The sequence below is a fragment of the Topomyia yanbarensis genome, chromosome 3 (genome assembly GCF_030247195.1).
Source record: "Topomyia yanbarensis strain Yona2022 chromosome 3, ASM3024719v1, whole genome shotgun sequence".
Classification (NCBI taxonomy): Eukaryota; Metazoa; Arthropoda; class Insecta; order Diptera; family Culicidae; genus Topomyia; species Topomyia yanbarensis.
Genome location: NC_080672.1, coordinates 123,613,050 through 123,629,301, shown reverse-complemented (window position 1 = coordinate 123,629,301; position 16,252 = coordinate 123,613,050). Strand labels below are relative to the sequence as shown.

General features: G+C 35.6%; 1 pseudogene; it reads left to right on the top strand.

The window, feature by feature from the left end:
• LOC131690122 (uncharacterized) overlaps window positions 1-16,252 on the top strand; it is a 148,733-nt pseudogene that overhangs the window by 118,804 nt on the left and 13,677 nt on the right.

Below are 16,252 nucleotides of genomic sequence, written 5' to 3'. Positions count from 1 at the left end.
TTGCGGAAGGGCAATAGGAGCAATAGAATATGTTATGTAATTATACTTCATTTAGAGAATTGTTCAATTGTGCTGGATTGAGCTTTAAAACACCGACCAAAGAAAATTGAAATAATGTGTTCAATTTTCTTAGAGGTATTGAAAATTTGAATTAAGTTTGGCATATGTTATCACAAAACCATGAGCCATTTATGTCAAACGGGATTTTTATAATAGCGAAATTCAACAGGTATACGAACAAAATACAATACCGGTGTTTTCATGTCATCTTTAATGTCAACAAATTAGTCGATTGCCGAAAACAATTTTAGGGGTAATTTACATTTCGCTTGTCGTTCGGGTCAATGTCACCATCGTTAAATGCGTCATATTTTTTCCTTACCTTTTGCACTTACTGGTTTAGTAGTTATAAAGAGATCTGAAAAATAATCAGCCCCAGGTGTGTTTTAAAAAGGAACGAAATTCTGAATGGAATTTTCCTTTTGTTTCCCTCGTCATGTATTCATTCGGTGCAGTGCATTCATTAAGGTATATGTATTCGGTTTAAAGTAGACTTTTGTTGCAAATTGAATTCTTTTTCTATGCTGGCTCTGAGAGAGATAATCGAGCAAAAATGCACCATACAGAGAATATAGCGTTGACTTTTGCTCAAAATTGTAATAGATGATTCCTTCTGCCTTCAATTTGACCACATATAATAAATAACAAATAAAAGGACGTGGACGTTTCTACGTGCAACAATTTCAATTTTTTTTGCTCTATGACTGTATTTTATACAGTAAAACTATCTGAGAACGAGTTACAGGGAATGAATACATCTGTACGAAAAAAATATACACTCAAAAAATGTTGTGCCAGTTTTCACAAAAATAAAAATTTATGTTAAACATTTAGATTGCAAAAACCTATTTTTTATATTTTGTCAACAAATCCTGTAGAGAAAACAAAATTTTTGAATGTGGTTCCATAAAGGCGAACTTATCGGTAAAAAAATTTCTAGCAACTTTATACATGTTTTTGAATTTCATATTAATTGACATACTAAACTGTAATTTTATTACAAAATATAATTCTAAGTATCATTTTAAATCAAAACGCATTTAACAAAAAACTTCCAAAATGCAACTTGGAAACGCATTTTGGAAGATATTTGGAATTTTGCTCCAACAAAAACAATTGGTTCGTGTAATGTTAACCTTTCAAAAACGTGAAAGAAACTTTTTCAGTGTGCTTGGATCATGAAGAAGCTTTCAATAAAATTCTAAACGCCATTTTAAATCAAAATGATCTCAACAAAAAAATTCTGAAATGTAGTAATCCTCGAAAAATTTTAAATTTTGTTTTAACAACGTAATTATTTTATTTCATTACTACCTTTTCATGAGCTTTTCGCGTTTCTCCATAAACAACAAAAGGTTTTCCAAAAGCCCTATAACATTTCCTGTAACTTTCCCATTGACATCAAGATGATATTGTAAACCATTTGAAAATTAAATGCAAACAATCAAATATGATTCAACTATATTGTTTCATCATCAGACAATAAGAAAAGGAGTTTCGGTTCATCAAATCTCATCAGCTTAATCAGAACTCCTTTTCTTGCGGGACATCACGGAGTTTGCTCAGAAATACAAATTGTGTTTTCGTTTTTTGGAGCTAGCGTCAGTCCGGCACAAGCTTAGTCCTATCACTATGTTAGCCCTTAAAACACCGGGACGACTTTGTTACATATTTTTGGTTATATCTTATTATGTATATATATATATATATATATATATATATATATATATATATATATATATATATATATATATATATATATATATATATATATATATATATATATATATATATATATATATATATATATATATATATATATATATATATATATATTAGACCTCTCCACATTTTGAAAAAGTTTTGAAATATACATCAGTCAGCTCAAATTCTTGTTCTAGGAGTGAATTTAAGAACTTTCGCCAAAAATGGCTTAATTTGGACATGATTTAGAGGTGTCTCCAATCAAAAATCGTGTTTTTGATATGTTTCCATAGGAAGACCACTTACACTCTGATTTAATAGGCTCTACAAGTCCACATATCGTTAAAGGTTGTTCCTTAGACATATCTTAACATGTTTTCACAGGGGAACATAGCTCTAATCGCAATAGAAAATTTGTTAATTGGATTTTTATATAGAAAAGAATACCAAAACCAAGAAAAAATATTACTAATTTTCCTTGGTTTTGGTATACTTTTCTATATGAAAATCCAGTTAACAAATTTTCTATTGCGATTGGAGCTATGTTCCCCTGTTAAAACATGTTAAGATATGTCTAAGGAACAACCTTTGATGATATGTGGGCATGTAGGGCCTATTAAAACAGAGTATAAGTGATCTTTCTATAGAAACATAGTAAAAACACGATTTTTGATTGGAGACACCTCTAAATCATGTCCAAATTAAGCCATTTTTGGCGAAAGTTCTTAAATTCACATCCAGAACAAGAATTTGAGCTGACCGAAGTATATTTCAAAACTTTTTCAAAATGTGGAGAGGTCTAATATATATATATATATATATATATATATATATATATATATATATATATATATATATATATATATATATATATATATATATATATATATATATATATATATATATATATATATATATATATATATATATATATATATATATATATATATATATATATATATATATATATATATATATATATATATATATATATATATATATATTATTTATATTCATTGTATATGAATCAATTTTCAATCAAAGAACTGTTATATTTGGGGAACAATTGCACTATCAAATGAATATGGAGAAATAGTGCTACAAGTGGAGAGATTGCCGGAAATGTACTGTACACTCTTGAAATCATACAGAAATGCCTCAATTGCTTTAGCACACATTATCGCTTACCTTGACGGATGTTAGGTTACCGGAAATTCCGAAGTCCGGTTCCGGAGGACCAGTTCAGATTTAGAGGTCATTTCTATCATGTGACGCGTCAAATCACATTTTTTCGATGAAATAAGACTGACGGAAGAGCAAGGAGGCCATTTTGGACACACATGGCAATTTCAAAATTAGTTCCGGAACTCCGGTGGCGGGACTGACGGAAGAGCATAGGGAACATTTTGGGCAGACATGGTCATTTCAACATCAGTTCCGAAACACCGGTGTCCGTCTCCGGAGGATCAGTTAAGATTTTCATCATGCGACACTTTCTAGATTAAGTCAATCTGACGGAAGAACAAAGATGTAATTTTGGACACATATGGCCATTTCAACATCAGTTCCAGAACTCTGGCGTTTGGTTTCGGAGGACCAATTTCTATTTTGAAGTCATTGCCATCATGCAACATATCAAACCACACTTCCTCGACGAAATAAGTTTGACAGAAGAGGAAGGTGAGCATTTTGGACACATATGACTATTTCAACATTAGTTCCGGAAGTCCGGTGTCCAGTTCCGAAGGACCACTGCTGATAAAGAGGTCATTTCTATCATGCGATACGTCAAATCACAATTTCTCTACAAAAGAAGATTGATGAAAGAGCAAAGTTTGATTTGAAGTACCGCATGATAGAAATGACCTCTAAATCAGAATTGACACTCCAAAACTGGACACTGGAGTTCCGGGATGAATGCTGAAATGGCCATATGTATCAAAAATGGAATCTTTGCTTTTCCATCAGTCATATTTCGTCGAGGAAGTGTGATTTGCTGTATGATGGGAATGACCTGTAAGTCGGGATTGGTCCGCTGGAAGCGGACACCGGAGCTCCGGAACTGGTGTTGAAACGGCCAAATGTGATCAAAATTACATGTTAATACTCTTCCATAAATCTTATTTCATCGAGAAAGAATGATTTGACGTGTCGCATGATGGAACTGAACTGAGCTTATTCTTCGAAACCAGACACCGGTGTTCCGGAAATGATGTTGTAATGGCCATGTGTGTCCGAAATGGACACTGGTGTTCCGGAACTGATGTTGAAATGGCCATGTTTGCCCAAAATGGTCTCTATGCTCTTCCATCAGTCTTATCTTGTCGAGAAAATGTAATCTGATGTGTCGCATGATAGGAATAGTCTCTAAATCTGAACTGGTCCTCCGGAACCGGATACCGGTGTTCCGGAACTGATGTTGAACTGGCCATGCGTGTCCAAAATGGTCTCTTTGGTCTTCCACCAGTCTTATTTTGTCGAGAAAATGTGATTTGATGTGTCGCATGATAGGAATGGTCTCTAAATCTGAACTGGTCCTCCGGAACTGAACTCCTGAGTTTCTGGTAACCTAATATCCAGCAAGGTAAGCGGTAATGTGTGCTAAAGCAATTGAAGTATTCCTGTATGATTTCAAAAGAAAAAATAAAGTTTTCACCCGTTTTCATTCATGAACATCAAAATCAGATATAGTTTTCTTTTGAAAATACAAGGTTTACAGTACATTTCCGGCAATTTCTACGGATTGGCCACGTGCAGCCCTATTTCTCCATATTCATTTGATAGTGCAACTGTTTCCCTAAATATGTATCAAAAGATATAACCAAAAATATGCAAGAAAGTCCTCCCGGTGTTTTAAGGGTTAGTGTCGGATTCTGATGAGATGAGCTCGAAACGAATTAGTTTAACTTTCTTGATGTTTTTATTTTTCATGCCTGCTACATGATAGTCCGTCGGAAAGGACAAACTCCTATTCCTGCTCAAATAACATTTTGTCAGATATTTAACCCTTAAACGCACAAAGTTGTTATAAAAACAACATTCCGAAAAAAACATCTCAAAATGATCGTAGTAACAGAGCAAAGCTGAGAAAATTTTTACGAGGCCGAAAAAAATTATATTTGCGCTTTTAAGGGTCAAAAATTCCCCGTACCTCATGTTCATGGCCCCACCATGTTTATAATTTTCCTCCTAGCACACGTGTTTCATTACAATTAGTTTTGTATAAAATTATCTGACCTAATTTTTTAACTTTTTCCATTCCCACGATTTATATCTACTGCAACCCGCGCATTCTTCGGCTCCCGCATCATGACGGCCACAGGAAATTTGCGAGTTCCGCAAACTATTACACCACTTGAATGGAAAAATTGCAGCTCCCGTAGCGTGTCTGACGCTGCTGAATATTAGCTACACATTCTCCAGCATCGCTCATCTTTTCCAGGATATAAATACCTGCCCAATTGGTGTGTTTAGTTTCACAGCTGCCAACTTACTGCTGTGGATGTTCATCTCGCTGACTCCATTTTTTCAGGTAAGTCCATTCGGAAATTGAAATCCACTAACCAGTAGAAAGGACAGCTCCGACAGATTCGAAAATGATTCGCAAACTCAGACTGGTCGCGTCGCTTTACGGCGGATGCTGTGTTCATAAATTGACTCAAATTTGGCAGTTCTGATGCAAACGCATGATACATTGTAGAAAATAAAATACCATGCGTCTGCTGCATACAATGTTTTGACGTAGGACTACGTCTTTGTTTTCGATATGGGAGTGCACTCTGCAAATTCTACAAAAATGGTATGTAACGAAAAGTGATCCAATTTTAAACGCATATAATTCAGCCATATCACGATAAATTTTCAATTTTTTGCGCAAATCGCCCTGAAATACTTCTAAGAATAGATTCCAATAGATAAACCCAAAGATTTTTGATATCATAGCAAAAATTAAATAATATACAACCTTGTCAAAATATCGCGCATTAACACACAGAAGATAGCGCTTCCCAAGCCCTGTACGACGGATTGGTGTACCTAGCGCGCAACGCTTCTATGAATGACGTCATCATCGACTATTTAAAGAACGGACTTGGCCAGACACGCTCAGTTCCCTGTTGAACGGCTGGCGAAGCAGATCACTGCGCTGTGTTTTTTACAGCCAGTGTAGCTGAGCTAGAAGACCGTTACACTGGCTGTGGAGGGACGCTACCCTGTGTCGTCCAACAGGCGACCGCCCCAACTGCTTCCTAAATGCCTCTGTAATGTTGCCAGTAATTTTTTGGTTTAACTAGCACATGTATTTGCTATTTGCGCTTGAAATTAAGTAATGTAGTGGTAGTAATAAGCTTCCCATTTTGGTTTAAACGCAAGGACAGTTTTTAAAACAGGATTTGATTAATTAGTTCAGCTCATTTAAGCAATTTTATCAATTCTGTAATTTAAAAGGAATTTTACGGAACTTGGTGAATTTGGCCCAACTTGCAACTGGTATAATCAACCTGCACAAAGTGTTGCATAACGCAGGGCTGTTTTTTGGAACAAAATGTGTTATCATTCAGCCCTTCGCTATGCAAAACACGATATTATGACAGATGGGCTAAGCGCGGCCGTTCCTTTCAATCGGGAAAGGCCGCGTGGAATTTTGATGAAATGCGCTAATAGTGTCGTGGTGGTACTAGTTGTCTCCTTCGCTCTACCCATCATCATCAGCGTTGACTCATTTTGCATTGTACGCTTGGGTTCAATGTTTGGGGCGAATGTGTTGGTAGGTAGGGGAACTGGCGGTAAAATGAACACGTTAAGCAAAGTCATTATTTTCTAACTAATAAGTGAATGAGATATTACAATTACCTTATGTTTCTTGTTAGACATGTTTTGTACATATCTGGTAAAAATACTTCGTCATAAACACATTTTTTCAAACATGATTCTTGATTTCTAAACATGTCCAAAAATGAGACATGTTTATAGCGAGTGGGTAAAATGAACATGTGGCGGTGGTAAAATGAACAGCTTCTGGTGACCTGCAAAATGTCGTGTATGTATGCAATGCGCAGCATTGGAAAGCATTTTCCGATCAATGCTAATATCCCAACAAATCATGAGCTTTGCATACACACAGGGCATTTTGCAGACAAAAAAATTGTCACGGAAGAATTGAATTTTCATGACGTAATATTAACCATTTTACAATCCTGTGGCATCGAAACACATCTACAAACTTGGGGTTATCCATGGGTGTTTAATCTTTTAGGATCTGTTTGAGAGCAACTAGAAAGCTTGTTCTATACATGAGATGTGATTATATTGTCTAAAATTTGATTTTTCTTCACCGGTCCGGGTGTTTTTTCCCACACACTAAGTACTAAGAAAATAAATATTTTACATTAAGTAGTATAGTCCTACGTCTACAGTTCGTGCAACCCCATAGGGCTGCTTCTTGTAGTTTTTATTCTCGAACTAAACGCGTTCGAAATATCAGAAACGATTTTCCAACACGGAAAACCGATTCATCACAATTTCAACTAAAAAATTAGTTGAGTTTTTGGTTTCGTCTAGTTAATATTTGGGCGAACTAAATTTTTGTTGAAAACAATAATCCAACGTTGTTGGTTTGATGCTGTCAGTTTCAGTCTGGACACGAACGTTTCATCCTAGCACAAAACTTAAAAAGCTAAAGCACAAAACTTGAAAAACTACATGAGCTAAAGCTTGAAACGCTTGTCTCAGCTTCTAACGCTTGTTTTAGTCCAGACACAATTACATATGCCGTTACACTACCTTTTCAGCCAAGACACAAACGACTAGAATTCAACTAATCTCATTGTTGAATTAAACTGCTTCATCGTAAAATACAACATAGGATATTTCAAACGTTTTGTTTCACCGACCGACGGATGAAAGGTATGGAATTAAATTGTTGAAAAATTCCGTATTTCAGTAATTCACACGTAAATATAATACAGAGTTATGTTTCTCATAATGTTATCTTTTTATAAACTGCAATCTTAAATGAGACGAAATAGCCAAAGGTATTTAAGGATTGTTGGAAATTGATTGATTTGAATTTTAGAATAAAGGTATATTTGTTTCTATTTAGTCACAAACACTATCCAGCACTACAAAAAAAACTTCATACTTATTCCACATCTAGTTTGGAATCTCAAACGATGAAAAATAATTATCATATTACATATTACATTGGTTATTAATTGAAATGTTACTATATAATCGACTACATCCGAAATAGAATGATTTTGACAATTTTCGACAATACTTTCAATTTTCAGTGCACATGTATTGAAAAAAATGTCAATAAAAATCATCCCTTTATTGAAATGTTTTTAAAGAAAAACTAGGTAAAACCAAAATGAGGTCAGTTGAATTTCTGTTTTTTTTTTGTGTACTGGTTCAGGTAGTTGCGTCCAGGATAAAACAAGCTTTCCAAGCTGAGACAACTACCTACGTGCTTAACCGTTATGCCCAGCGTGTATGAACATAGTTGCTGTCGCTACCTTGATGTATTTCAGTAAGGTGTGCATCTTAGCTACTTGCTGTCATTTCGTATGATGTGCGTCTTGAATCAAAATCAATAATAATTTTCAATAACTATTATTTGAGAATCTCTCAAAATTAAGAGAAAATTTAGTTACGTTATTCATTTTTCTGTTGAAATCAACTAATTAGAAAAACAAAAATTTGTTTTGTTATTTTCTTCATCGAATGGCTTTCAGTGAAGTGTTTAAAAATAGGGAAACAAATCATTTTAAATTTGGTAGTCTTATTACTTAAACACGAGTCCTATCTTAAAATTTAAAATTGCATTTTTCAGATTTTGAATTGTCATTTATTATCAATTTTATCAAATTCGCGCTGAATACAAATTTCACTCGTTTTGTCGATATTTTTTTTCAGTTTGCATGTTGGCTGTTGTAATAGCATACCAAATCTAGCTGAATTATAAAAAATCCTTCTAGTAACTAGATTTTACTTGGCACTTGTTAGTAATCAATTCTGTGCGTTTACTGATGAACAACTATTTTTGCAAATTATATCAACATTCGTAAATTGTATCAACATTGTATAGTTGCTAATAGAAAATCAGTTAAATGAAATCATTGTTGAACTGTTTTCATTCATTTGTTTCATTGCGCAGTACATTTTATGCAAATATTTCAGAGAATCTGAAAATTATTAATAGTCTAGAAATATAAAATTCGCACATAGTGTTCGCAAGACATGCTGCATTTTCAATGTGACCGAGGTCGTGTATTGCACACAACTCTTTAATAGTTTCTAAGTGTAAATATGTTCACGAACATCTTAAATCTGATATTGCGCATCATTCAACAAATTCGATTAATCATGCATTTAGGATGAAGCCATAAATTCTAATAAATCTTGATTAAATGATTCTTGAAAAACAAAGTTATAACAGAAACCAATTTTCGCAGTAAGCTGTGTTATAAATCTAGTTTCGATAATAGTTAAAAGATTATGAAATTATAGTAAGTAACAGCCCTAGATATTGTTTTCTGAATCATTCAATCTGTGCTTCTGACTGAGAATCACTACACCAAAACCTTGCAACCTTTAGTTTATGTTGCTACTTACAACTTACTTCATAACAACTTGCTCATCAATAATTCCATGTACGATGTTTGATATGTATGATCAAAACAGTAAAAAATATGTTGGTGTTAAATACCTAACCTTTGGCTATGATAGCTTTGGAGAATTTTATCGACTTCATAAGCTTTCATTTTCGTGTTTTTTGGTGCACGAGGGTTTTTTATTCTGTTCCATGTGAAAAGTTGATATAATTTACGAACCAGAGCTTTTGTACGACATCGTCCTCACCAACAAGAAAGAATGATTTATGATAAACAGGGCTAATGTTGCTAAGTATTCTTTTGAAAGGAACGTACAGCTACTATTCAACACTATGCCGAAGAAATGGGCAAACATTTGAACTCCTGATATATTCGGTAGCGAACACCACCACCCCCCAATGAAGGACTAATCTATCACTTGTGATACATGGCATTTCTGAGCTTCGGGATTACTGCAGTATTAGCAGTGAACCCTAATATATTTTGTCGCAACCATGGGATGGCTCGCCTCAGGCCAAATTAATTAATTCCACCAATTGCCAAAAATGCTGATACAAGATCAGTAGCTGCAAATATCTCCCTACGGTATACCGACATTTTCTAGATAAGGAAAGTTATGCCAATTTAATATGGGTATGTTTTCAATCTGAGAAATAGGTTTAGTGCTAGTATTCCGGAGGTTGAAAAAAAATGTTGCATGGATGTCTTAGACCTTGAAACGAGAAAAAACCAAAAGTTCTTTTCTCTTAAAAACGAGCGTTATTATAATTTAATCTTGCATAATAATGCGAGGTTGTTTCGTTTGACATTTTTGGTAGCGCCATTGAATATTGATGATAAGTGTATTCAATTTTCTATAATTTTCGGTCCAAATTTGTCATGTCCGTGAAAATTGTGCCTAAATTCAATTCTCCACAAGAAAAGCATCCCTTTATCGCACCGAAGCTGATACTGGTCTGAGCCAAAGTAAGTGCAAACGTGCCGGAGATTTATTATCACTTCACGCACAAGAACTCTACGTGATCCCAGCATTGCACTTGGAGCCTGTGCCTTCTGGTGTGACGTGGTTCGTATTGTCACAACGCCTACATATATTACGTCCAATAGCACTCACATATGCGAATGAACATATCATCGGTCGACATTTTAGTGTTTCCACTTTTACTAATAGGGGCCTTTTGGTGCACTTGAAAACCGTTACCATCAAAAACTAGAACCACTGATTCGTAAAATAGGAACCTGTTATTGTGATCATCCATGTTATTTATATCTAAAGTTGGAATAGGAGATGGTGCAGTGTTATCATAACATTGATCGATTACATTGTGTCTTTATCACAACTCACCGTCTCCGGGTGGTAAACCATTCCGCTGTAAATATAACACAATAAACATTACCGTTGTTACCCCTCTAAACCAGCGAATCAGCACCGTTGAGTTATCCTTCAACTAGAGTGAGCTAATTCATATGAGAAGCACGCAGCTTGCATCACATTCCACTCTCTCTCTCTCTCTCTTAGCTGGAATATCACCCAAAGTGGATAGGCGTTGCTACGACCCACTGACGGCTGTTGAAAGTGAATAGAATGCTAGACATAAAACTACGACTGGTTGCACCATGCCAGTTGTGGTTGATGGAGGGTTATGTTTTCTGGACTGCTACTTCGTGGTTTTAGTTACAACGAACTTTCCCATTAGGGTTGGCCAAAAGTAATTGTAATATATGAACGTTACCCGTCTTTTCAGGTAGTATTGGAACAAATTCTCACCGATTTTTGGTGTTTCAAGATGAGTTCATTTAGCACCGTTGTAAATTACACATAGAAAAACAGAAATGGGTTACAAGAACTTAACTACTGTACGATGTGATAACTCTGAGTAGTGATCAGACGTCTCGGATTAAGCGGCACAGTCTTGCTATTAGTAAAGGGCTGTTCATGAACCACGTAGATTCATAGGGGGACGTCTAGCAAAAGTCTATGTTTCTCTACGAGGGAGAGGGTGGATTTTTTGCAAAAGTCTACGTAGACTTTGATTTTTTGTTATTCTCGTATTACTAATTGTAAATAAGATTTACAGAGAGTTGTGTTCAACATACTAGTCGATTCAGCTGGATATATTTATGTAAACACTTCAAAGGTAGTACACTATTAAGGTAACTGCTCTTTCGGCAACCACTCAACCCAGAACCTACGTAATTTTTTGGACAATATAACAACGCGAAACATTGTTTCTGCATATATTTAGATATATTTTTGATATCGTGGAAAAATCTAGGAATAACACAAAATAAACAGTTCTAAAGACGATCTTCCAAAATGTCTCTTCGAAAAAGATTTCGACTGGAAATCCTGCAGTCGTGAATTGTCACCTGAGACACCACTAGTTAGCAGACATGCATGGGCCATTAAATGCATGAACCATTGAAATTTGGTAAAATGATAAAAGTTAAGCATTAAAATATTAACAAGAAAAAGTCCAATTTTTAACAATAAGTGGATCGATTTTTTAAAATTATTTTTCTGTTAATTTCGGTGAATCAAGCAGTAGTGTAATTAAATTTCTACAACAATGTGTTTACTCGAGTTAATTAGTTTGAAATTTCTCTTGCAACGATTTACACTGATTTAAACGCCCGTTGAATTTTACGCGTTGACCCGGTACAACTCTGTGCAAACCGGTTCTAAGGCAAAGTGCCTATTTTACCCATATAAGGGAGGGTGTCTCACTAATTCATTAATTACTCGGCCTACAGTCAATGTCATGCGTACAAATTGGCATCAACATCTTTGCTTTGTTGTTAAGAAGCAAAATAATAACACAAATGCCCTGAAAACAATGAAATGCTCGTGTTTAAGGGGTTATATATTTTGAGATGCGGGAAAAAAGCGAAAAGTTTGAATTTTTATAAAGGTATGTAGCCATATTTTTATGAAATGAAATAAATATTTATGAAATACGTATACGTCTAGCGTAGGACAATGTCAAATTCGCAAATTCCACTTGAGAACATAAAAAATAAAACGCTTTTTTTCCAAGAGGATTGCCGTGACTACGATTCCAGTCCAACAGCTCAACTGAAACCATCAAATTAAAAAAAATCATTAGTATATGTACGTGTGGTGTCCTTGAACGATTGAAAAAAAATAATTATCTTCTTTTTGAAAACGTGGACGATTTTTCCAAAAAAATCACTATTTTCATCTGAAAAAAATTATTAAAAAATTCATAACATTAATATGAAAATTTTTTACGAAAAAAAGGAATCGTTCAAGGACACGGCAGTTCAATTACGAACAAGCCAAAAAAAAAGTTTTAAGGGCGATTGAAAACTTTTTCGGCAATCGTATTCACCGCAAAGACGTTTTTGGAAAACATTATTTCGAGATAATCGCGTTTAAATTTTCAAGTATAAGCCACATCTCCATAAGGGAGCAAAACGCTATAACTTTGTGTCTACTACTCCGATCTCCACAAAAATTTGAGATAAAATTCTTAAGAATCTCAACTTTAGGATAGAAGAATAAAAAAATTCTTGGTCGATTTTTTGGTCAACCGCAACATATGTAACCCCTTAAGTGCAACGAAAGCTAGAATAGAGATGCCCTATTGTTGCTTTATCATTTCACTCAATGCGTTGAGCAAAGATGGAAGACGGTGCTCTAACCGACGGCTTCAAATGGGTAGCACGGCGAAAATAGGTTCATCACCCTACTATTCAGAGTTAAAAGTCTCAAATTTCGGTCTACGTGGTTTGTGGATGGATCCAACATGCTGAGAAATCCAGAAAAGTGTGTTTTTATGTTGACTTCAACGTACGCTCTATACAGCCAAATAGATCAAATTTTTACTTCAACTTGTGCACACATTTTCCAAGGATTTGAAATATATAGATCGGAAAACCAGAAGAAACAAGCTTAAAAACTTACGGGCTAATCTTTTGTCTTCTGCTGGCAGGAGCCGAGCTTGGGCAGCATAACTACGAATCACTCAAGTCTACCAACAAGCCTCCTGGTAAAGACAGACTTATCCCTCTTCACCGTGAGAACCGACAATCTTTCTAAAAAGTACTAATAAACAGCGTTTTAATTTGACTGAACAGCTGATACTAAAATTCTCTGCAGGAAGATACAGTGAGTAACAAAAGTCTGCAACATACAGTGACACAATTTCAAATTGATACACCTCTAGTGTATATGTTTAATATTGTTTCATAATTTTTTGCGCTATTTAATATCGGTATTGTTTTGTAAATGTGATAGTAGAATCATCACAATTGTGCAAAAAGCAAAAATTTTTTGGAATGAACCAGTTTTAGTGCGAAAGGGTACAATACCTAACTTAGTTAGTGTTTAGCGTTTCGGATTCTCCTCAGCAGTAACTAGCACCTTCTTGGTACCAGGTAGATGTTAGATTCCAGGCGTTTGGTACTTAAACCAAAAGACTGTTTCGGATTACACTTTTCGCATCAGCAAAGCCCGAACTTCTGTGCTTGACTTCCGAGACATCACTCGGGACAAGCCAGTCGTTTATGTTCATGCAAGACGTTTGGATTAAGCGTCTAACTAGTGCCAATCTTGGTACTAGTCTAGATTTAGCATCTAACTGGTACCAAGAAGGTGCTAGTTCATTCGTTTACGAGCGGTCTATCGAGAAGCAAGTGTTTTTTTCCAGTCCGTCAGTGTGAGATAAAGAATCGTACTAATCCCCGTTCAAGGTTATCTTGCACATTCTCTACCTCTCGAGGTTTTGGATTTTTTTCTTCTTTTGTGCGTGTGTTAATCGTTAGGCCGCATTCCTCAGCCTTTTGTTCGCGTAGTGAGGATTGAACAATAGCCAGCTATATAGGGGAAGATGGGGTAAAACGCACCCCCTAAGGAAATATGATCATAACTCAGCTATAGAACACCAATCAGGAGAATTTAATTAATGATATCGTTTTGCCAACATTTTCCTCTGTAATCACAGTCATAATGATTTGCAAAATAATCAAGAACATGAAAAATATTCGATTTTTCAAAATCATTAAAAATTGCCTTTTAAAAAATAAGCGGGGCAAAACGCACCTGTTCGGGAGTAAAATGCACTACAACAACGGGGAAGAATGCACCGCAACAACGAGGCAGAATGCTCGGTGAACAAGCAAGTAGTTTTGTTTTCTAACGAGATTTCACAAAAGTGTGCCATTAAATAGCCTTAGGTTATGCAATTAGTAGGTTTTCAAAACATTTTTTTTGTTTTCGATTAAAAAATCAGCCAAATCAAAGAAGAGGGCATCTTGCCCCCGATGGAGCAGAGATACAAATTTAGCAAAAAGTGAATTATTTAGTAAATTTTTCATATATAGTGCGACAGAATAATGAACAAAGGTGTAAATAGAACTGGAATGTACTGATATAATAATACAAATTGCATTTATAAGAGCTGAAAATCCTTATTGCACGAGCCACGATAATGACATGAGAAGAGCACGAAATTATCTTTTGTTTATTTCTCGTGCTGCTATTGATGTACGGTTATGTAATTTTGACAAAGTATGTTTACTTTGGCGGACTTCTGACTGGTGTTATCCTTTTCTATAAATTTTCAGTAGTTTTCGATATAAGCAAAGGGTGCATTTTGCCTCGGGGGTGCGTTTTACCCCATCTTCCCCTAAGCTGGACTGGTGCGTCGTGGGAAACAAATTTACAGATAAGTAAAATCTACCTCTTTTGACACATTTACGGCATATTCCCGTCTGCGCGGGTGCTAACCCCGTGGGTCGACGGTGTCGATGGATCCCTCCCCGGACGGCCAAATGGAGGTCGAATCGACTCCCAAGGCTCTCCCCCGACCCAAACAATATCCAGAGCTCTCGACCGGTCCCTTTGTGGTCTTCTTTCGGCCCGAAACAAAATCGCTGAATCTATTACAGATTTCGAAAGACCTGACGGAACGATTCTCGGCTGTGACCGAAATAAAAAAGGTCCGCTCAGACAGGCTGAGGGTCGTGCTAACTAACTCAAAGCAGGCAAACGATAGGACTATCACGTGTATATTCCAGCTGTAAAAGTACAGTCTAAAGGCGTTGTCACCGATGAGAGTTTGACATGCGAGGATCTGCTGCAGTACGGGGTAGGCCGTTTTAGAGACCGCTTACTTCAGCCAGTGAAAATACTTGAGTGCAAGCGTTTGCACTCATTAGTAGTTGCGGGGGATGGTTCAAAAACGTACCCCCAGGAAAAGTGGCAGCACTGCCGAATCTCTCGGAAGTGATTTTGTGTTTCTCCCATAGTTTACAAAATTTTGCAGTGAAATATAGTATATTTAATAGTAAATCGAAGTAAATCGCTCGGTAGGTCGTTTCTCCTGTTGTGTTATGTGTTGGTAGGCAAAAATATCGTTGTAATAGTGTAATTTGACGTAGTGATTTTATCGTCACATCACAATTATTTTACTATGTATGTGCGCGACTCGAGCAAGCTACCAAAAAAATGTTCCCACTTAGCATCGACAGCGCCATCTGAACTTGACTAGTTGATGCAACGATTTCACTGATTCCCAGTTAAACTCATTCCGGAACCGGTTCGGATATCTGAATGGAGTCAGGCGATTTAAATAATTTGACGTTAGACTCAACTCGCCTGTGCTAATTGCCCCTAGGAACAAATGCTATTTGCGAATGCGATTTAAAGGCAATTTCAATACTTAGACGACAAATTTTCTGGCGGCTGCAATGGACTTGGTTGTTTTTGCATTTATCAAATATGGCGGTTAGTGTTATCCACATTATTCATATTATTTATCTTATTAATTCAATAATTTTTTTTTATTGTTTTATTCATGTTATTTGTTTCATTTGTTTTAATCATTTTATTAAATTGTTAGTATTTCCCA